Here is a 21,581-nt window from a genome sequence, read left to right on the forward strand (position 1 = left end):
CCTCCCTCTCTCCCGGCCCCCCCACCCCCACCCAAAACACTCAGAGATGTGTTCCTACCACCACCAGATCAGAGTTCGGAACAAACTAACCTCCTAGCCCTGCAACTCACTTGAAAAATCCTAATCCAAGTGAGATGGAGCTTCCTACCAACACAGTAAGGATCTGGGAACTCAAGACAGTCACACACTCAGGTCTTCATGTTTAGACATTAATGATTCTGAGAGCAAAGGTCAAAGGTGGTGCCAAGTGGCAGCAAGCCAAGGAAGGTGTAGGCGCCAGGGCCATCTGGCAGCCAGTGTAGGCACAGAGGAGGGATGGCCGCTGGCAGCCACCAGGCTCTACAGCGGAGCACCCAGGCCTTCTAGCATTTGCTAGATGACATTCTGTAAGAGGAGCGTTAACTCAACTTTTCCCACAGCCTCTAGAACTCTTGAGGGGGAGGAGGTTAGGGCAGCCAAGGGATGCATTTTTGAAAGAATTGATTGTGTCAGAATTGCTCTATCCAAGTGCTAAAATGTGTAAACATTTACAGCATGTAAGATGTCTGCTTTTGAAGGAATGTTACTTCTGTGTTCAAATATTTATAAGGCAGATAGCTAATCGAGTAAGTGTAACTTTCTGCTGCTTTCTTCCTTAGTTCTATTAATTCTGCTTACATCTATGCCTCTTACTGGAAAAGTTTAAATACCGCCAGTGAGATCTGGCCATCAAACCCGGTGGAAAAGTTACCTGTCCCAGGAGCACATTTAACGCTTTACTCAGAAATCTAGCTACATTAGAAGCAAAACACCACTTTTAGTTATATGATTAACCCATACCCTTTTCTTTCTCCAATATGAACAATGGAATAAAAACCAAAATAATGTAGTATCTTGACCACTTAAAGCAAGCCTATTATTATATAGGGAAAGCATCCAAGATTGGACAAGCTTCTTTCTGCTGACCGTAATCGGCTTACATTTCAGTTTCCTATTTCTGCGGCATTAAGGTATTAATGCAGTTGAAACTCTAAACACAATCTCCAGTCTGACTTAAAGTCACTCCCACAAAATTCTTTTTAAAAGATTCCTTCTGGTAAATTATGAGTAAGACCAATACATACCCTAGAAAATGAATAAAAATCCACAATAACCCAATAAACTGTGAGTACTGGTTTTTCGAGAACAATCCATGACTGAACTCTACTTAAATCCCTACATCACATTATCTTTTTCTTCCCCCCGACTTGGCCCAACTGAAACCGGTCTGTCAGAATGTACCTTTTTTTGAAGTATGCTTTAAAGACGTCTCCTCTTTTTCACATAATTGTTGATTCCCCTATAAAATTCAAGGATCTCCATGTACAAGTAAATGATGGAACAGTTTCACTTCCGGGGCAGGAGACAAGGCGCCTGTGGCACCGACCTGCTCTCGAAACCCCTCTCATTCCATTCACTCCATGTTGGTCTCTGACAACGTCCCACAAAGTTAGACAGGCAGGACTTCCAGGTGCCAGGCAAGCCTTCACCTCTCAGCCAGCCAGCCAATTGTGAAGGTGGTTTACAAATAACAATAGGATTAACACCGGGGACTTAACCTGTCCTCAGGTCATCAGCGACCAGCATCAGTTACAGTCCCCAAGTTAAAGTTCTTGCTCCAGTCTAAGTGTCAGCACATTGAGCCTTTTGGAAAGAGGGCTGTGACAAACAAAAGCTTTCAGAAATTAAAAGGAGCGCTCCTCTTTCCGCGGCTCAGCAGCACACCCACAGAGCACACTACTTCGCTGTTTTGTTTCATTTTAGAGGCATTCCCATTCCTGGTAGCTGTATTACACACCCCTTGGAATTATTTCTTTTTTAATGTTAGTGCTCTGAACTAAGAAAAATATTAGATAAGGCCTAGGATTGTATCTTAGCACTTCAAAATTCTAATTCCATTACCTAAATCCTTGGGTCCTGCTCAGAGCTCCGTGCCTCCCAGGGCCCATTCGGCCGGCCGGCTGGGGAGCCACTCGGGGAAATCGAAGCCGCCCTCCCGTAACCAAACTCTCAGGCCGCGCCACACCGGCAGCTCCCTCCATTCCCTCCAACACTGCCAAGAGGGGCAAACAGCGATTCAGGCACAGCACTGAATTCTGGTCGGACTATGTAAACATAAATAACGCAGCTACTTTGACACAGCCACGAAGAATGCAGAGAAAATGAGGGAGGAAAAACGAGAAAACGAGCTCTTTTTTCACGAGGCAATAGAAAGTATCCGATCAAATGGCATGCGTGCCTTAAAGTAGCCCTTACATTCCTAAACCAAATTACTACAGTCATATTAGTAGGGCGGCTTAAAAAACAGTCTGGAGAAGATTCCGTTGGGGGAATATGCGCCCTTTTGCTTCTACTCGGGTCAGGGCTGCAGCGGGACTCGGCACCCGGCCTCCGGACGGAGGGGCCCCAGTTTGTAAACCGGCTCTGCTCGAGATGGGGAAGAACGAAGGGCAGGCCCAGCGGGGGGTGCCTTCCTGCCGCACCTTGAGTAGGACCCCCGCCTCCAGGTCCTCTGGCGACCTGCCGTGCGCCCCGCGGGGCGCGGAGAGGGTGCGTAGCCCCTGCCCTTTGTTGCGCGGTAACCGCCGGCACGGCCCGCGCCCCGGGTCCCGGGCGCCCCTCGCCGCCGCCCGCAGGGCCCACGCCCACCCGGGGCCGCCGACCAGGTGTGAACACTTATGTAATCGTCCCCGGGGCCACGCCTGCCCGCCCCACCTTCGCAGAACAAAGTGAAGTTTAAAATAGAAACCAATTACCTGGCCTCCGCTCGCCTGGGCCCCCGAGCGCGCTCCGCGCAGCCCCCCGCCCCCGGGGCCGCCCCGCGCAGACCCCCGACTCCGCCGTGCGCCGACCTCCGCCCCATCCAGGCCTCGCTTCCCGACCCGGCCGCCCCCTCGCCGCCCCCTGCCCGCTCCCCACCCCCCAGCCAGCCCTCCTCGGGCCGCACGGACCCCCGCCTTTGTTACGGTGCGAAGTTGGGCCGTGGGTCCCCGTCTCTTTCACTTCTTGGGTTACAGAGCAGACGAGTGACGTCCGCTCCACATGACGGGGGCGGGGGGCGGGGGCGCGGCCGGACCCTCCCTCCACGCCGGCCGCCCCGCCCCCGGCCCGCCCCCTGGCGGCCCCGCAGCCCGCCGCCCCCGCCCCCGGGGTGGGCAGGTAAAGCCCACCGACCCGCCCGCCCACCTCCCCCCCACGCCCTGGGCCCGCGCCGCCCCGCGAGGAGGCCCAGAAATAGGGATGATTTAATCCCGCGGCCCCTCCCGCTGCGGCCCGTTCCTCACAACCCGCGAGCTCACTGAGACGGCAGCGGGAGGGGTGAAGACGCGGGTGGAACTCAGGGTGGGGGTGGAAACGGCCAGAGCGAGCGACGCGAGGCCGGACGCCACCTCGTAACCGCGCTGGACTCGCGGAGGGGGAGGACGAAGCTCACCTGGGGTCGCCCGCGGGCCCTCAGGGTGACCTCGGTGCTCCCTGCGGCCCGGCACACCACGCGTGGACTAGGCCCGGGGCGGATCCCTCCCAGGGGCCTCCTTGCAGGGGTCCCTGGGGACGGAGGGGGACACCCGTGGGTCCTCAGCGCGCCCACTGCGGCATCTCCCCCCGGCCCGGATGGAAGCAGCCGCGCAGCTCTAACCCTGGCACAGATGCTACATGGCCAGGTCGGGGCCACGCACACATCCTACCAACACTCCTAGGGAAGGTGGTGCCCCCTAAGCCGGTGCGGAGCGCGGGGTGGCCGTGACGCACTCCGGCCCTGGGTGTGCCCACTGAGCGGGGGGGACGCGGCCGGCGCTCCGCCTCCATCGGTCGGGTGGGCGGCAGAACTTTCCCTGACCGCGAGCTGGTCACATTCTAGAACCTGCCGTGGACTAAGCACCAACTTCCAGTGAGAAAATAAAATGTGCAGTTGGAAGGTACATGTTGTCCTTCCCTTTTCTACGGAGCCCAGACCAATGTCAACAATCCTCGATCTGCGTCCGCTTTGTGCGTGGCGAGTGGGCTCCGTTACTCGATCCCCCGGTGCGCTGGGGCGGGCCTGCTGCGTGGGACAGAGATGGAAGGAACCGCACATTTCGATTCCCCCAATTGCTGAGAAACATAATCACATCACTCCTCCTTTCTTCCCCTTCTGCAGGTTTCGACTTGAATCCAAAAGTCCCTCTTTTACCCGTTCTTCACAAGAGGACACCCAGAGGAGGCAGGGTCTCCTTTTGTACTGCGGCGTGCCCATTGGGCTGCACAAATTCAGATAAAAGCTTGTCCACGTCTACAGCGCGGAGCCGTGCAAATCCAGAGCCTGCGGATACGCGAGGCTGGTCGGACTTAACAGCGTGCAGACACATGGGCGCATGCACGCGCGCGCGCACACACACTCACACTCCAAATTACCTCCGGGATGGAGAAAGCCGCTGCGGATTGGGCGGCAGAGCCGTCACTCATACCCAGGGGGCAGGGAGACTTCACAAGGCTGTTTCCCTTTCCACCCCCCCCCTCCCTATGGCTTCATTTAATGGTAAGACAACAGCAGAGCTCTGAAAGTTAGCCATCTGCGCGGAGAGAGTTTGCCGCCTTTAACGAGGGGGGCATCAGACGATAGCCATTTAAATACATACATATATATATATATTATATATATACACACACACACACACACACACACACACACACAAAGTACTTCCACAGTGGATGAAAAGGGAAATTAGCATCCGGGGAGGGGGCGGAAAGGTAGCTAGGGGTAAGGGGGCGGGGGTCATCCGCGAGAGCTGGACTCAGTGGAGAGTTATTCTCAACACTCAAAAGGGACTTTGACCTTTCATTGATCTCGAAATTAAAAAATGTTTCTCACAGGTCAGATTATAACAAACGCCAGTCCTAATTTATGAACTTATCGTTTTAATTTTATTATTTAAGCATGTGCCAGCAATCGTGTTTCCTTAAGAAAGACCTGACCTATTTTTGGCTAGAGATAAACGATCATGTTAACAGATGTTAATCTTGTAATCTGTTTTTCCTGTAAGCACTTTTCATACCCGGGTTTCGGTCCTTAAAAATAACATCTTTTCCAAAAAGTCCTTACGTCATAATTTGCTCCCTGAAAAATCACTCCCCCCGCCAGTTTTTCCTCTGCAATGATTTCAGACATTAAATCTTTTTCACTTTATAAATGCTGATTTGTTCTGCCTCGACTCCCACACGCTTCTATTTGCATTTCAAATTCCACAGGTTACACCAGTCGCCTTTTCAAAAACTGTAAACCAAAAATGAAGCAGCAAAAGGCTTTTTGTGCATCTGGATTAAATAAAACACAGAATGAATATATTTAAAAAGAGGGCTGAGCACGTTGATCTTTGCACCCCCAGAGGCCAAGTAACTCTTCATCAGTCAACTCAGCAGAGTAAGATGCAGACACACAACCCAGAGGTTGCTGTTACGAAGCCGCTCTGCAGCGGGAGCTCATTCACGCGGATAATAGATGGACTGACTTACAGACCCACATTTTCCGGGTAAAAGGCTGGGTCTCCCAGGTCCCTAATTGTAGGGGTCCGCTGGCTTCCCACCTATGAAGGCTGTCACCGTACACGACCTCCTCCATAAACCGCTGTTTTAAACACCCGACACGGCTGGCTTTTAACAAACTTATTTGCACAAAGTTTCTTTAAAACTTGACGAGGCGGTTTCATCTAAATACGGATCTTAACTACTCAGTGTGTTGCCCCTGAAAATGGCAGGCGAGGGCTTTTCCAAGCACCCTCCCCCAGCATTCCCCTTCCTCGTGTTCACCCGGGACACATCGTGACCAACGCCCCCCCATGCCCCGCCCCCACCCACCCCGCCCCCCGCAACCTCTCCGCCCCCGCCCCACCCGTCGCGCAGTCCTTGCGCGAACCCGCGCCCCCCACCCACCCCTGCTACAACTTCCTCTCCGGCGCTCTCACTTCTTTAACGTAAGGGTCACTTACACGCTCCCAGCTGACCGGCGAGCAGCCAGGGGTGGGGGTGGGGGGGAGAACACCACCCCCACCCGCAAGTCGTCCGCGAGGCAGCGGCGCGGTGCCCACAGGCATCGATCCCAACAGCCGAACCCTCATAATTGAAGCAACTCCTTGGGCCTCGCAGTCCCATCACCCACCTTCATTAGCTGGAGCGTTTTACTTTAAAGTAAGGCAATTTGCTCTTTGTCTCCTAATGGATGGAGAGCGCATCCGAGCTCCCCTCCTCCCGCGTCGCCTTTGACGAAGTGTACAAAGCCGGAGCCTCTTCCCCGCTCCCACCCCGGCCCCCACCCCGCCCCTCCACTGCGGTAAAACCACCTCCTGGGCGCTCGCCTCGCCGCGAGAAGTTGCATCTCCCCTATCCTGGAATTGCCGAGCGGAGCAACTACGGACGGGGAAAGCCAAGCCGCCCTCCCCGAGCCCAAGAGCCCCTCCCCACTGCCCCCACCCCGTGGCGCCCCGGGGGCCCCGGCGCGTCCAGGCGGGGACCCTGCACCCCCCGCGCCCCGCGGGCTCCGCAGCGACCCCAATCCGGCCCTACCTTGGCGGGGAGGCGGCGGGCCCAGGGAGGAGGACGCGCACGCCCCGCGCCTCTGAAGGTGAAGCCAAGCGCCCGAGGCGCGGAGCCGAGCGCTGCACTAGACCGACCGCGCCAGCTGCGCCCCGGCGCGGGGGACGCGCGAGGGCGCGCGGGGCCCGCCACGCGCCCGGCTCCCTCCCCGCGCCGTCCGCGCGCGCCCGGGACGCGCCCGCCCCGCGGGGACCCCGGCGCCAGCCGGGCTCCGGGGCCTGCGCGGCGCCGAGAGGGTGCCGGGCCCCCGCGGCCGGGCGCAGGCCCGAGGCTTCCCCCGGCCCCGGAATGGTCTGCCCTGCAGGAAACGCACACGCTCCACTATTGTCTCGTCGGCACAAAGTTCTGCCACACTGCGGGGAAAGTCTGGAGGCTCGCGATGACTCGGACACGGGTCATTCGCCCCTAATAGCCCTGAATCACCATCCTAGCAGCTAACTGTCGCCCCTCTTCTCCAAGGACTGGGCTGCAATAGATCGGTTACGGGAAGCTGTTTACGCACACACGGATACACACACCACGCATTCGGACGTGCGGACGTGTTGGGGATGCGTTTTCAACCGACGAGGCACCTGAGCACTACGCCCCGAATCCAGAGTCCTGTGGGTTCCCTTCCGGTGGTTCCAGATGCGTGCGCGTTACAAACCATGTGCGTTTCTGGGAACTTCCTGGTGGATGCGTTTGGGGGTATTCACTCGCAGGGTGTCGATAGATTTTCTGAATCAAGATCCAAGGGCTACCTCTGGGAAGACTTCAGAAGAGTCTTCTGTATGGCGATTTAAAACTCACTATTGTTTTTTTTTTATTTTATACTTAAAAAGTTCAACTCTTAATTTTTCAAACTCTGTTATTCCCTCCAGCTTCTCTGGGTGGGCCATAGTTGCAGTAAGTTGATCTGGGAATAGAAATCCAAAAAGCTTTGACTCCAAAAGGCATTGATGGTACGGGGAGGGAACAGTAGAAATACGGGTGGGAGGGTTGGCACCGGAGAGGGGCGTCCCTGGAGGAGCGATGATGCAGACCCAGGCACTGTGACCTGTGGGGGGTGCCCAGCTTCTCCCACCAGGCGCCTGGCCACAATGTGCTGCTCCTGGCGATGACTCCGCAGGGAGGATGGACTCAAGCAAGACACTGGCAGAGCCCGCCTGCCCACCGGCCTGCAGTCCAGGCCACCTTATGCAGTGGCATGTCCCTCGGTGCCTCGAATCGCCAACATTCAGTGGTGATGCAGCCGGGCCTCCCAGACTTCTGGCATTTACAACAGCAACTCCCACAGATGAGCCCCAAAGGGAGGGGCTGGGGCCTGCAGAGCTGGCCTCGCAGACACAGGGGCCATTCTGTGTGTGAGGGCGCGTATATGCACGTGTGATGTGTGTGTGTGCGCGCGCGCGTGCTTGCTGATGGAGCAAGAGGGGGGAGTAGAGAGACAGGGAGAAGAGAGGTGAGAACCCTTGAGAGGAGGAAACGGGAATCATAAAATGTAAGTTCCTTGTGATTAATGAATGATCTGCACTGATTTGGATAGCAGGCTTGGTAAACAATTGTTAACGGTTTCAGCATCAACACCTAAGTGGGATGTATTCTAGAACAATCAAATTTAAGTTTGATTCACAGGAAAGTATTGAAGTGCCCACAATTCATTACAATAAAACTGCACAAATGAAAATATGCCCCAATTCAACTAATGACTTAAATAGAAATGGCATAGTTACGTTATCGCACACACGTGTATGCACCCACAAAGATACTAAAATTTGCATACTTAATTGTAATGGCATTTTTGTAGTATTTTGGAATGGATTTAAGTAAGTGGTAGAAATCTACATTCACCTGCATTCGTGGGTCTGTTTGTGCCCACAGTATTGCACCAGTAAAATCCATGTGTTGAATATTGATCAAGAAACAGCAAAATTTCCAAAGTCCTCTCCATACATTGTGATTTTCATGACTTGCCTCCTTTCTCCAGCTGGCTTATCATCCACTCGTGACTTCACTCAGGGCCGTCCTGTTCTACAATAATATTGTGCTTTTAAAAGATTTCATTTCTACAACGCATGCAGAATCTGAGAATGTAATTCGAGAGATGGGCAAGAATTACTTTCTGGAAGACAAAAGCTTGAGGGCAGCACAGTTTGTTACCCCAGAGGCCCCACTCCTGACAGGCAAAATGCGTTTTTTGTGTACCAAGTCGCTGATCATTGTTCATTTGTCAATGCACTATTACTAGCTTACTCCAGGAAAAAAGGTATAAAAATAAAATTTTTAATAAGAGTCCCCATACTATTCCTATAATTTGTTTTGCATGGCTGAAATTTCAACTGTTTAATATCGTCAAGCATTTAAAGTAACCATTAAAGATCAAGGACACTTTCTGCACAAAATACAAATCCCTGAAATCTCCCAAGAGAAGTTCTCCTGTTTTGAAATATTTAGGCAAATTACAGTATTTGGATGGTGAAAAGTCACTGATGTTAGTGGATAGAAGGTGAATATATATTTGGCTATTTAAATTTTATAACAGCAATCATTCCTGGATAATGAAATAAATGGAGAAGACAACACTTATTTTCCCTTGTTATTTTCTAATGAATTATTCCTTCAGCATTTGGGACTCTGCTCCTTCAAGCTAAGGAACATGGCATTTTAGTGAAAGAATGTTCAAATGGCTTGTTTGCATAACTTAAGCGATGGTATGATGGTGGACATTTAGATCAGAAAGGTTCTTGTGGCAGATTCCACTAAAGAATATCTAAGAGTAAAAAATCAAATAAATTAAAAGAACCCCCAAAAAGGCCTTATCTGTCTGAATCCTGGAAGTGAAACTCTCTCAACTATAGTATGAAATCCAAGACAAACTAAAAAATATTTATTAAATATGCATACTCAGAAATGTAAGTGCAGTCTTTATTAGTAAACATGTACTGTTAATTCTATCTCTGTGTGAATTTCTTAGGATATTCTAAATTATATCTGAGAAAGAATGACATTATACACCTAAATCTAGAGGTAATCTTTAAGCTCTCTATACTAACTTAACTTCGCAGTTTTAAGAGTGAATCCTGGATAAATTTAAATTGTCAACAAATATTCCATTGTAAAGACTGTTTTAGAAGTAGCTACTGACTGCCTTTATACTGTTTAGATAACAATTTCATATATAAATGGAAATTGGCTATTTGTTTCATCACTGGTGATTTCAGAAATATTACCCCAATACTAACTTGCCTTTATTTCCTATTTTCTGTGAAAATTCCTTTTCACAGAACTTGGAAGCTCAGAGGGTACACTGTATTTGGATAACAGAGGAAGGGAAAAACAGCATCAAGTGTGAGTATATCAGTATGGAATTTAACATATGGTAATCCCCTGTGTGGACGGGAAGCAAAGTTGTGATTATATTTTAAATAGTCTTCTACAAAATGGTTTCAGACTGCTTGCATCTGAAGTTAACCAACAGAGTATTTTTAATCTTGGGGTAGGAAACTATCTCAGTTCTCTTTCTTAAATTTTAATTCTGTTGAAGGTGATAGTCATGAAATCCCCTGATAATGAAACACCAATACACATTTCTTAGTCACACACACATACACAAGTACCTCTAATGCGATCTGTGCCCAGATTTTCCCATGTTTACACAAAGATAATTTCTTATTGAGCAGCTCTCTCTTTTATGTTCTGGACAATTTACGATCAGACTAGTTGTGCTCTATACTTACTCGTGGTGGAGACCTGTGTGCTGTGGGGATTTCTTCCTCTCTTCGACTATGCAAGTTTGAAGATGTCTTCAACAGGTAACCAAATTTCACTACATAAATTTTTAGATAGTTTAATAATCAGCAAAGCGTCTCTTCAAGATTCTGTGCAAAATGTACCCATGTGTGTGGTACAGAGAATGACTTACTCATTTTTAAACTTAGCAACTTTCTCAGGGAATCAGCATTTTAACAATTTGTCCTTGTTTTCTACTCAGAGAAAAACTCCATGATGGCCCATATCACTACGCTTATTGCAACACAGATTTTTCTGTTTCTCATTGCTGTGCATACATTTTGGTTAATGACAAAGATATCATAATACCATCAGGCACAGAGCTAGTGCAGATGTGCAATTGAGGCAGAAATATTGCAGAGAATGTACTAGCAGTTCAAGGGATTGTAGTCACATTTTCTCACCATTTGCAGTTTTTGGTAATTACATCAGGACTTCACAGCAGGTAGAGGGCCTTCAAATCTGTTTTTAATTTCAGTTTAAGTAAAAGACTTTCAGCAACAGCTGGCTGCAGAATAGCTGCTACAGTATGAACACAGATGTGGTTCATAATGGTTTGAAGACACAAAAGTAGACCAAAGAGCAGAATTCATTTAAGGAAAGACAAATTCAAGAAGGATTCTTCTTTTGAAAGATCTCCCATGTTGGGGAAGAGGGGACAATATTTCTTATTACATTTTCTTATTATCCCACAGTATGTTAATTACTTAGCCTATAGGTTGTGACCTGTTACCACCACAGGTTCTTACAATAGCAAAGCCCTGACTTCTCCACCCCCAAACCTCATTACACTTCACCATGCATAACTCATTACATGTGCATGTTTATGCAAACTTTTCTAAGAGAACTGAAATGAAATAAGGGAACCAGCCATATGTCTTTCACTGTGGGTAAGCAAGATACACTTGCCATGACGCTAGGTTGAGGAGAAGTGCTCAAAAACCTTTGTGTGAGATCTCCTTTGGCAAGTCCCATATTACAGGTTGAAGGGAAGAAGAATTTGGCATTTAGGTGGTTTAATGGTGTTAAAACAATAAGAAAGAAGTGACTGGGGACATGGATGAATAGTTGTCATAATCAAGGAGTCAAGACATTTTATTGGTGAGAGAAGCTAGGTGCATTCTTTGTAGTGAGTTTTTAATTGTGGTAAAATAGCCATAACAGAAAACCTACCATCTTCACCATTTTAAGTGTATCATTTGGCTGCACTAAGTCCATTCCCATGGTTGTGCAACCATCACCACCATCCATCTCCAAAACTCTTTATCTTGCAAAATTGAAACTCTGAGCCCATTAAATAACTCCCCACTCCTCGCTCCCCAGGCCCTTGTAATGGCCATTCTACTTTGCCTCTGTGAGTGTGACCACTCCAGGGACCTCACGTAAGTGGAGGCATCCAGTGCTTCTCTTTCTGTGTCTGGCTTATTTCACGTAGCATAACGTCCCCAAGGTTCACCCATGCAATAGCACGTAGCTAGGCACAATTCTCCATTATTTAAAAAACATGCAGAGGTTTCATATAAATGGAGGCAAGGCCATGCCCAAATAACTGGTTAACCAAGATATTTTTTATCAACAAAAACAATCACTCCTCAGGAATTTTCTCCTCTTCCCTAAAATGATCTCCTTATCTGGCTGCCTTTGCCTCTTTGTAAGTCTCAGGAGAATATGAGAGCCCCCCCCCCCCCCCCCCCCGCCACCCTTCTGCCCAACGGAAGCCAGTGCAGCTGTGACCAAAGTCTAAGGCCAAATCCAAGCTCCATACTCTCCGGTTAGTATCATCCTGGCTTATGTATGACTTACAACCAAATTATTACTTCCCCCCAAAATGGAGAATGCATTTTAAAAATTCATAAGATTCAAGCTTAAAATCAGTGAAAAGGAATGGAGAAGTTGGTATGTCAGGCACCGGAGATGGGTTAACTGAGGCAGCCGGCACTAAGAGAACCCCAGGCTTCCACGCCCAAGGGAAACCTTTGGCTAAGGGGGTTTACCTCGCCAGGGACTGAAACCAGGTGTGTCTCCAGGGCTCACTCCCCAGCCATGAGTAGGCATTCCGGCTAGAATAGATGGAGGTGTTTCAGGGCATCCCAAGTAGATATACCCATGGCATCAGACTGAATCGAGGAGGCCGAATGGAATCTTTGAAAGCAACAAGTAGCTTGAGCCCTTCCTGCGTCACTGAGTCGTGCTGTGTCACTAGGAAGCACACTTTGGGTGCTTTAGCTGTTCACTGAAGCTCTGTGGTAACAGTGCTGGGGAAGTGGGGGGAAGAAATATGAGATTGCCGAAACATTTAATACAGTGAAAAAGTTTTTAAAATAGTTCACGTAGGCAGTCCTCATTTAAAGCCCATGGTGACAAGAATTTAAGAGTTTTTAAACCTAGCTTTTCACATCAGTACATAGATGCCTTCATGCATCGTTCATTCATGTTTGCTACTCTAAGCTAGGCAGGGGATTCAGTGCTGATGTTAAAAGTGATATTTATTATATTCTTATCATGTAGGAGACTTTCACAGAGTGTGCATTTGGTATCACTTCATCCTCATGATTGTCCCAGGAGGCAAGTGCCACCATCCCATTTACAGATGCCAAAGGACCAGCTCAGCATTCCTGACCAACCCAACAGCAGGCCCCAGTGTCAGGCACAGTGTGTCACTCACCCTCATGTCGACCACCTGACAGCCAGGACACTGTGGCCTCAGCTACTTTAAAGATAATTCCATGCCTGGACAAAGCCAAATCTGTGTTTTCTCCGAATCGTTTAGGAACTGCTCACAATCGCTAGGTTCCAGTCCTCATTCTCTGATTGGTGTGTGTACACCTGTAAGCTCCATCACATCCTGAAGTCTCCTGAGCTGGCACTTGTCACTCCACACAGAGCATGGTGAGTCTTCTGTACACATCAAGGGTATTACATGTTTGTGTAGGAGTTCCTCCTAGCTAGTGTACAGGGGATCTCTATGAAAATATTTAATAGTTTTCAAAGGACCTGAACTGGTTCTCTAAAAAGACAGCATGACCAGTTAGAGGACGAGGAGAAAAAAAATGAATCATTGAGAGAGAAGCTCACCCAGGCTTAAAATATGTGCACATTGTCCTTCGTGCTATTAGAGGCAGCAGTTTCCTCTGAGGCCCCTACCATCCAAAACAGAGGGAAGCACTGTTCTTTACGAGATTTACACCACCTATGAAATGCAAGTGACTTTTCCTGCAAAAATCCAGCATATCCCAGTACCAGTATCTCAGTAATATTTCTCCTGCAACTGCTCAAAAAGAAGAGATCAGAGAATGTGAGGGACTCCATTCCCAATGACATTTTTACCAAACACAGAAATTCAGTGTTCCACCCTGTAGTTTGGAGGAAAAACTGTTGACCCACGTTTTAGTAAGAATTTACATTAATGACATTACCTGCCAAGAGGAAATTGCACTTAGAGTTATTATGAACAAGGAAAATGAAAACGTGAAATCACTTGAAGTTGCTTTAACGGTGTATAGTATGGGCAAATGTGAGGTTTTCTTAATGTGCAGGCTCCCCTCACCACATGGTTGCTGATACGATCAATATTATGAAATTATATGGTAATTCAAGACATTGTTTTAGAATATCAGCAAATGTCCTAAATTGTAGTAGTACTCTAGAATTGGGGGTCATTTCTAGAACCTTCCCATTTTTTTCCTTATTGACTTAAAAATTTTGTTTATTTTCACTGAATGTTATGGGTATGGTCGAGCCCAGCCAAATCTTGGATTCCCACCCCAAATCACTAATCTTTCAGAACTGTTTGTTTCATTCAAGACCTGATCTAGGTGTTCCTGCCTGTGACGGGAAATGTGACCTGTGACTCTGCTCCGTCCTCACCACACTGTCACCCCATCCCCAGTGGGCCCCAGACCTTCCTGGCGTTTGGTTGCTCCCTGAGAAACCCCACAGCTAACTGGCCCTCATCCCCTATAACCAGTGAGGCCTCCCAACAGCCCTGGGTCTGCAGAGACCTCTGGGGAAAGGACAGCGAGGCGTTTTAGTAACATGCAGCAGCGACCAGATCTGGACACATTTTTGCTTTCTTATTTCCAGTGGTGTAGGCCCTTTGCCTTCTGGAAAGCCTTTATTTAAAATAAACACAGAAAAGCTGTGTGACACTGTGAGTTACAATGCAATACAATCATCCCTTAAGTACTGAACGCTGTTCAAACAAGGCTCATGGATGGACTGACAAATTTACGAAAGGAAGGAACTGCAAAGAGGCGGGCCTGCCACTCTGCGCGGGGTCCCCCTGAAGCGCTGGGCAGCCCTGGTGGAGAGAGGGCCAACAGGAAGAGCTCAGTAGTTTGTTTTCTTCTTTTATCTAGTTTGCATCAAAGCCAAAATATCTCAGGAAATTTAGGGTATCATTAAAATTAAAGGAATTGCTAAAAGGAAGTGATTTTCCCTATGTCTCTTTTTTCCAGAAAAATAGATGACCCCATTCTTATACTTTGCAATCCCTTACCTGCCTCGTGGTTTTTAATTGCAGTTGAGCTGTCCAGTTGTTTATATTGGGACTTCACACAGAAGAAGCAAAAAGCTAACTTTTGGCCAAGCTTATAATAAACTTCAGTTCTACATCTTATATTCTTCAGGAAACATTATTAAAATATAATTGCACTAATATTCCTAATAGTATAACACATTTATCCATAATAATATAAAAAGCCAAATTTTTAAAAGCTGTATTTGTGATGTATTACATAGTTAATGGTTAAACTATGCTTGCCTTTACAGAGCCAGGACAGTTCATATAATTTTTAAATGCAGTAATGAGCTCACATGTATCTCCATATTGAAAGCATTGATGAAACTTTTCCTCGATCATCTCCAACTCAAAAAGGATTTCAGAAACTAAACTGTTCTAGAAGAACCTGTGACTATTATTTCCCCAGCTAATGCCTTTCTCTTCCCCCATTTTACACTATGCTGCAATGTTACTTCACCCTACCTTGCTCTGCAAAATTATGCGGAAGTTAGTGGGGCAAATATCCCACTCATTTCAGGGCCCTCTAACCTTGCTTAACTGAACAGGGAATAAACACTGAATGTCTGTATTAGGGAGATTGTAAAGTTTGCTTATCTAACGCTGAGACAGAACAGAGAAACCCAGCCAGAAACAAATCTGGTTCGGTCATTACTGTGCCAAACAATTTCCAAAATGCAATATGGGATTTTTGTCTGGAGTAGTAGTGTCCACGTTAGGATGAAGTCTTAAAAGCCACTCAGGTACTTCTCTCTTTTGTATGTGAAAATAACTTATTTTCTAACTCAAAAGATAACATGTAGAGAACACCATAGATGGGAAGGGAGGGACAAGAATTCTATTTGATAACTTACAAGTTAAAAAAAAAAATGAGTGCATTAATTGTGAAACATCTAATCTGCCAGTGACCAAGACACTGTTGTTTGTGTGATCTGTGTATCCCACACCAGCTGTGGTCAGAACAGATGACCATTATAGGCCTTCTGAAACAGGAGTAAGTTTGTCTTACGGAATCATAATAATCATACTTACTGTATTTTGAAGTGTTTTCTCATTTGTTTTATTTTGATTCAGCTCACAACAGCGAAGTGAAAGGGCTCAGAATTATTAACTCAATGTAAAAGTTTAAAATGCATAGAAAAGTCATCACCCTGCTTCCACGGTACAATTAGAAGCAGAATAATTTGGAATTCATATAATGTTTTTAAGAATCATGTGTCTAACACTATGTTCTTAAAACCCATCTGCCCCTGTACCACGAAAAGGAGCTTCTTTTCTGGCTGCGTGGGTTCCACACCGCTCTCTTATGAAATTTAACGCAGAACAATGTCATTGTTCTGTTCTGTATAATTTCTAAATTCCCTGGAATATGGACATGGAGAAATTTTAATAAGAATGAGGATTCTTTCCCTAGCCAAGATTTTCTTGCAAAATGGAGCAGTGATGAACTGCAAGTTGGGAAAAATTCCTGGATTGACTCAACTTTACTGACCAATGTCAATCTCATGTATGATTATAACCTTAACAGTCTTCAAACAATGAAAGAAAGTAAACAACATTAAGAAGCTGAAAGATCCCCAGGAGCATCTGACTTTTGGGAGCACCCCATGTGAGCCTAAAAGCCGAAAAGGTTCCTTTTCATTCACAGTGTGGCCCGTGACCGTGTCACAGCAGCGACAATACATTACACAGGAGGAGCAGAGAGAGTCATTCCTTCTTCAACTAAACTGTATCAAATTCCTGTCGTTGCGGGTGCTGAGCTAGGCCCTGACTTCACCATGAGGGCACCTCTCAGGCTCCAAGCTGCTAATCCGGTTTCTGCTGAGAAGGTGCCTGATTCCAGGACTGAGCTTCCACTGTGATTAGAAACTATGCTTGTGTTCCCGTGGCTGCTGCCACTGCCCCTCTCGTGCTGGTGAGCGTGTTTGCTGCAGACCCTGTTGGGGACCCCCACAAGCCCTCTCCCCTCTTGTGCTATCCAGCCGGCACCGGCCAAGGGCTGCAGCCCCTGCCCCCAAAGGGGGCCGCATGCCCAGCCACAGCCAACAGCCAAGTTTATGCTCAGGGATGGGTCAGGGAGTGGGGGTACCAGGCGTGTGTGCCCGCCGACTATCCTTCCTTGGGCCCCTTCATGAAGGCCCACGTGACCCTCTGGAGGGCAGAACTAACTCAGCCCTGCTCTGTTTTCAGGACCATCCCAGCAGCTGCCCTGTTGGCCTTCCAGCCCAAAACCCATCTGGATGCTAATTCTCGACATCACATCTCTCTTTATACCTGCTGCCTCACTTAGGAGAATCCCCTCGAAATGTAGAATTGGAAATTTACATTTTCCTCTTACCAAGTTTGACAACCTCAGAGTCTAGAATGCTTCTTCCGAAGCCCAGACTAAAGGAAATTGGAAATAGAAAATAAATGTAATAAAGACAAGGAATAGAAGCCGCAGGGGCAAGTAATGAAGCATGACACCCTATCGCTACATTTAAGTAAGTGCTGGTCGTGAAAAATATAACAGCGGCTGTCTGGAATAATGATTCCCCCAAATCTCAAGGCCAAAGGAGATAAAATGGCTTAGTGAGATTCATACTTGGGTTGAGTGAGAAAAAAGAGAAACTTATTAAATCCTGGGTGTTGACAGAAAGAAAGTTTCAATGTATGTATGCAAAATTTGTGAGTAACAACTAGAAGAGAAATCACAAGAAGGAAAATTTATCAAAAGCTAACAGAAACGTGTAGAAAGCCTGGTAAGTAAAATATACACACCGCAAAACAAGTTAAACAGTATTAGGAATGAAAACAAATGTAAGTGAGGCTCTAAGATCGGGTCTAAAATTTCATTATACGCTGTTCACAAGAGAGGACCCTCAAACAAAACACAAAGGTTAAATATAAAAGGATGGACATCAGGCAAATATTAATAAGCATAAATTAAATGGGATAATAGAAACAAATAGAAATGATGAAAAGAAATAGAAGAGGCATTTCACATTGATCAAAGTTACAAGATGAGTCATGAACATTGTATACCTAACACTACAGCTTCAAAACATATAAAGCAAGTACTAATAAATATGAAGAAAATGGACAAGTCATCAGTTATAGTCAGGAACTTACACATTTAACAGAAATCACATGTCAAGTTAAAAAGAGTCATGAGCAACACTGTCAGTGTGGCAGAGCTAATAAAGTAAGGGGCACTGCAGCTCATGGGGAGGGGCTGTGAGCTCTCCACAAGCAAGGGGGGAAACACTGCATTGAAAAAAAGCCACAGGGAACTTCTGATAGATTCCAAAGCGCAGAAATCATAAAGGCCTTACATCCTAAGTCACAATGTGAACAACTGGAAGTTAACCATACAGATGTAGACAAACAGTGCCTGGAAAACTTAATTTAAAAATCGAGCAAAATTTTTAAATATTTTAAGTTTTAAAATATTTTATATGACTGCAAATGTAAAGATTTTAAGAGAAAAACCAGTGAGAAATTACTACTTAGAGAAGAAAGAAGTGAGGGACCTTATATCGTCAAAGTGTGACGAAATCCAGAGGAAAGAGTCTTAAGTGGGAATACATTTATTATAAAATACACAAACTAAGATTTCCAGTCATTATCTAAAGGAAAAATGAAGTAAAATCAATCCAAAGAAAGTAGAAATTCAAACACAATCTAATGAAATAGATTAAATAAAGATCAATAACTGAGTTGAATAGTAACACCAATAAAACCAATAATGGGTAAAGTTTACCAAGTCTAATTAAGAGACAGAAATAGAATACACATAATCAAACACTAGGAATAAATGATATTAAAATATTTTTAAATCATAAAAAATAGTATGCTTATATCAATAATTTGAGCAATCCAAAAAAAATTCTTTTCTACAATTTTTAAAGGAATATAAATTACCAAAATTGACTTAAATACCAAGTGGCAGTCTTAAATAGACAAATAATTACAGAAAAATGTGAAAATAAAATTAAACCTTTGATTTAAAAAGGGCACCAGATTACATAGTTTCATAGAATGGGGTCATTTAAAATTTGTTCAGTTTTTTAGATACAGAAGTAATACATACTCATTTTAAATAAAATATTCAGACATATGTCAGTGTATCTAGTCAGAATATATCTCTGCACCTGTTCCTTTATCCAGATCCCAATGCCTGGGAGTAACCCTGGCTATCAACCTTTTACTACAAACAGGCAAATACATGTATATACGTAACACTTACAAATGAGATCTTACAGCACATGTTGTTCTACATCTTACTCTGTCACTTCAACTGCTGATCATGACATCATTCCCTATTAAAAATATGACAGATGCACAGAATCCTGTGGAGGACTGTGCCATGATACATTGTAGGATGTTTGCTTGCTTCAGAGACATAACCACCTATAGACAATATCTTAACAACCTGGAGAAACGGCTCCGCCTGCTGTGCAGAGACATCCAAAAACGGGACAAGAGAACAAGGCCCCTGCCGGTGCGATCGAGTACCGTGAAAACTTAGGTTTGAAGTAAAACTTTCCAGGTTCAGATTAGCCTGAACATTAAAAAAAAAAAAAAAAAAAAGGCATATAAACATCAAAGAAACACCATCTTTTTTCTCTGTACCAAGAACTGCAAATGTGTAGGTCCTCAGGGTCAGGCAGGCCCACGTTCCTTCTGAAGGAGCTCGTGCCCGCTCTCACCCAGGCTGCTACCACGGTGCCCGGGGTTCATCCGTCGGCAAGCATTGGTTTACCCCTTCTGGGCGCCTCAGATTCCCCCAAGTAATTCGCTCGAGTGAAAACACGGATGGAGTGTCAGTGCAAACCTTCATTAGCCTTTGTCACTTTAGAAGGCTGTGGGAAGAGACCTTGGAAGAATGAGACTGTTTTCTGGAAGGATACAGTGTGACAAGAAAGACACCAGAAATGGAAAGCCAGAACCAATCTGAGGTGACCCTTCCAAAGCTTCAAAGTTCGGTGGCTCTGCCTCTGGGAAGTCAGCAGTTCCAGAAAGGCCCGAGTTCCAGGGAAGCTCAGATGAAGACCTATTTTTAATGTAAAAGTTTTTTACATTGTTTTTTTACAACGTCCCAGATGGAGTATAGGAACATAGATAGTGTGTGGCAAGTGTAGTATTGTCCCTAGTTCAGATCCACATCATCTTCTCTTATATTTTATTAGAATCATCCAAAAGTCATGATCTCCTGACTGCTATTAAAAATGACAGGGTCTTTTCAACAAATGATGGGACAACTGGATATGCATATTCAAAAGCGTGAAGTTGCACCCCTTCCTCACAACTTACCCCAGTATTAACTCAAAATGGATGATAGACCTAAATGTGAGTGCTAAGGCTATAAAACTCTCAGAAGGAAATAGGTAACAAAGCATCATGAACTTGGGTTAAGTAAAGCCTTCTTAAGTATGACACTGAAAGCACAAAAGAAAACAAATATACTGAATCCAACCAAAATGAAAAAAGTAAAAGTGAAATCAGGAAAGTGAAAAGAACTCACAGTATGGGAGAAAATATTTGCAAATTATGCATCATACCAGATGAGGGACCTGTCCTTAGCATATATAAAGAACTCTGACAACTCAATAACATAAAGGTGAATAACCCAATTTAAAAAGGGACCAAGGATCTGACTAGATATTTCTCCAAAGAAGATATGCAAATGGCCAATAAACACATGAAAAGATACTCAGCATCATCAGCTATCAGAGAAATGCAAATCAAAACCACAATGAAATACCAGGTCTATCCACTAGGATGGCTAGAATCTAAAGGCAGACAATAACAAGTGTTGACAAGGATGTGGTGAAATCCTCATATGCAGCTAATGGGAATGAAAATGAGGCAGATGCTTTGGAAGAATGTCAGTTCTTAGAAAGGTTATATCTCATATAACCTTGTGACCCAGAAATTCCACTCCTAGGTATTTATCTAAGTGAAATGAAAACATACTTTCACACAAAAACTTATATGTAGATGTTAATAGCAGCATTATTCATAATAGCCCCAAAGTGGAAACAACTAAATGTCTACCCACTGATGAATGGATAAAAAAAGGTGGTGTATGTGCACAACAGAACACTATTCCTCCCTAAAATGGAATGACGTACTCATCATGCGCGCCACGACATGGATGGACCTCTGAGAACTGTGTGCTGGGTAAAGAATGCTGGGCATGAAAGGCCACATGTTGCGTGACTCCATTTACATGAAGTGTCTGGAATGGGCAAAGCCACAGAAGACAGGAAGTAGACTTGTGTGTGCCAGGGGCTGGGGGCTCAGGGGAGGTGGGAGTGGCTGCTGACAGGTGTGAGGTGATGAGGACGTTTCATCCTAGGTAGAAGCGACAGTCATATCCCATCACCTACATGTTAGAAGCCATTGGACCTTACAGCTTAAATGGGCGACTTACATAGTGTGTGAATTATATCTCAATGAAGCTGTTATTTTTTTAAATGGCAGGGTCATTACCAACATCCTTTGTCTATTATCAACAAAAATGGTATTTAAATGACCTGAAAGATAATACATTTTCCTAAGTATTACATTATATTGCAAGTCATTTTTTTCTCAAGTATGCCCAACTTCCCTGGTCTTCTGGTGCTTAGAGAAGAGCCAGTGTCACCACTGTGAAGAGTGACAGCCTGGCACTTGGAGGGCAGAGAGGGGAGGAATGGCTGCTCCCCCTGACTTTGCCATGACT

General features: G+C 45.8%; 1 protein-coding gene and 1 long non-coding RNA gene across 6 annotated transcripts in view; one reads left to right on the forward strand and one right to left on the reverse strand.

The window, feature by feature from the left end:
• The window catches only part of ZNF516 (zinc finger protein 516), a 110,685-nt gene extending 103,981 nt beyond the window's left edge, over positions 1 to 6,704 (reverse strand). The window contains exon 1 of one of the 5 annotated variants that reach the window (XM_037007391.2): positions 6,556 to 6,704. The gene's annotated coding sequence lies outside the window, so the exon portion shown is untranslated. Of the gene's footprint in view, positions 1 to 2,774; positions 2,911 to 2,969; positions 3,061 to 3,451; positions 4,169 to 4,189; positions 4,611 to 6,555 lie in introns of those variants that run through there. The other 4 variants (XM_037007396.2, XM_037007392.2, XM_037007395.2 and 1 more) reach the window with 4 other exon arrangements.
• A 5,362-nt stretch (positions 6,705 to 12,066) lies between these two features.
• LOC140843560 (uncharacterized) lies at positions 12,067 to 14,503 on the forward strand. The gene is made up of 3 exons (XR_012121413.1): positions 12,067 to 12,124; positions 13,124 to 13,242; positions 14,158 to 14,503. It is a non-coding gene; the product is annotated as an uncharacterized lncRNA (long non-coding RNA).
• The last annotated feature ends 7,078 nt before the right edge of the window (positions 14,504 to 21,581 follow it).

This window comes from Manis javanica, chromosome 9, assembly GCF_040802235.1.
Source record: "Manis javanica isolate MJ-LG chromosome 9, MJ_LKY, whole genome shotgun sequence".
Taxonomy (NCBI): Eukaryota; Metazoa; Chordata; class Mammalia; order Pholidota; family Manidae; genus Manis; species Manis javanica.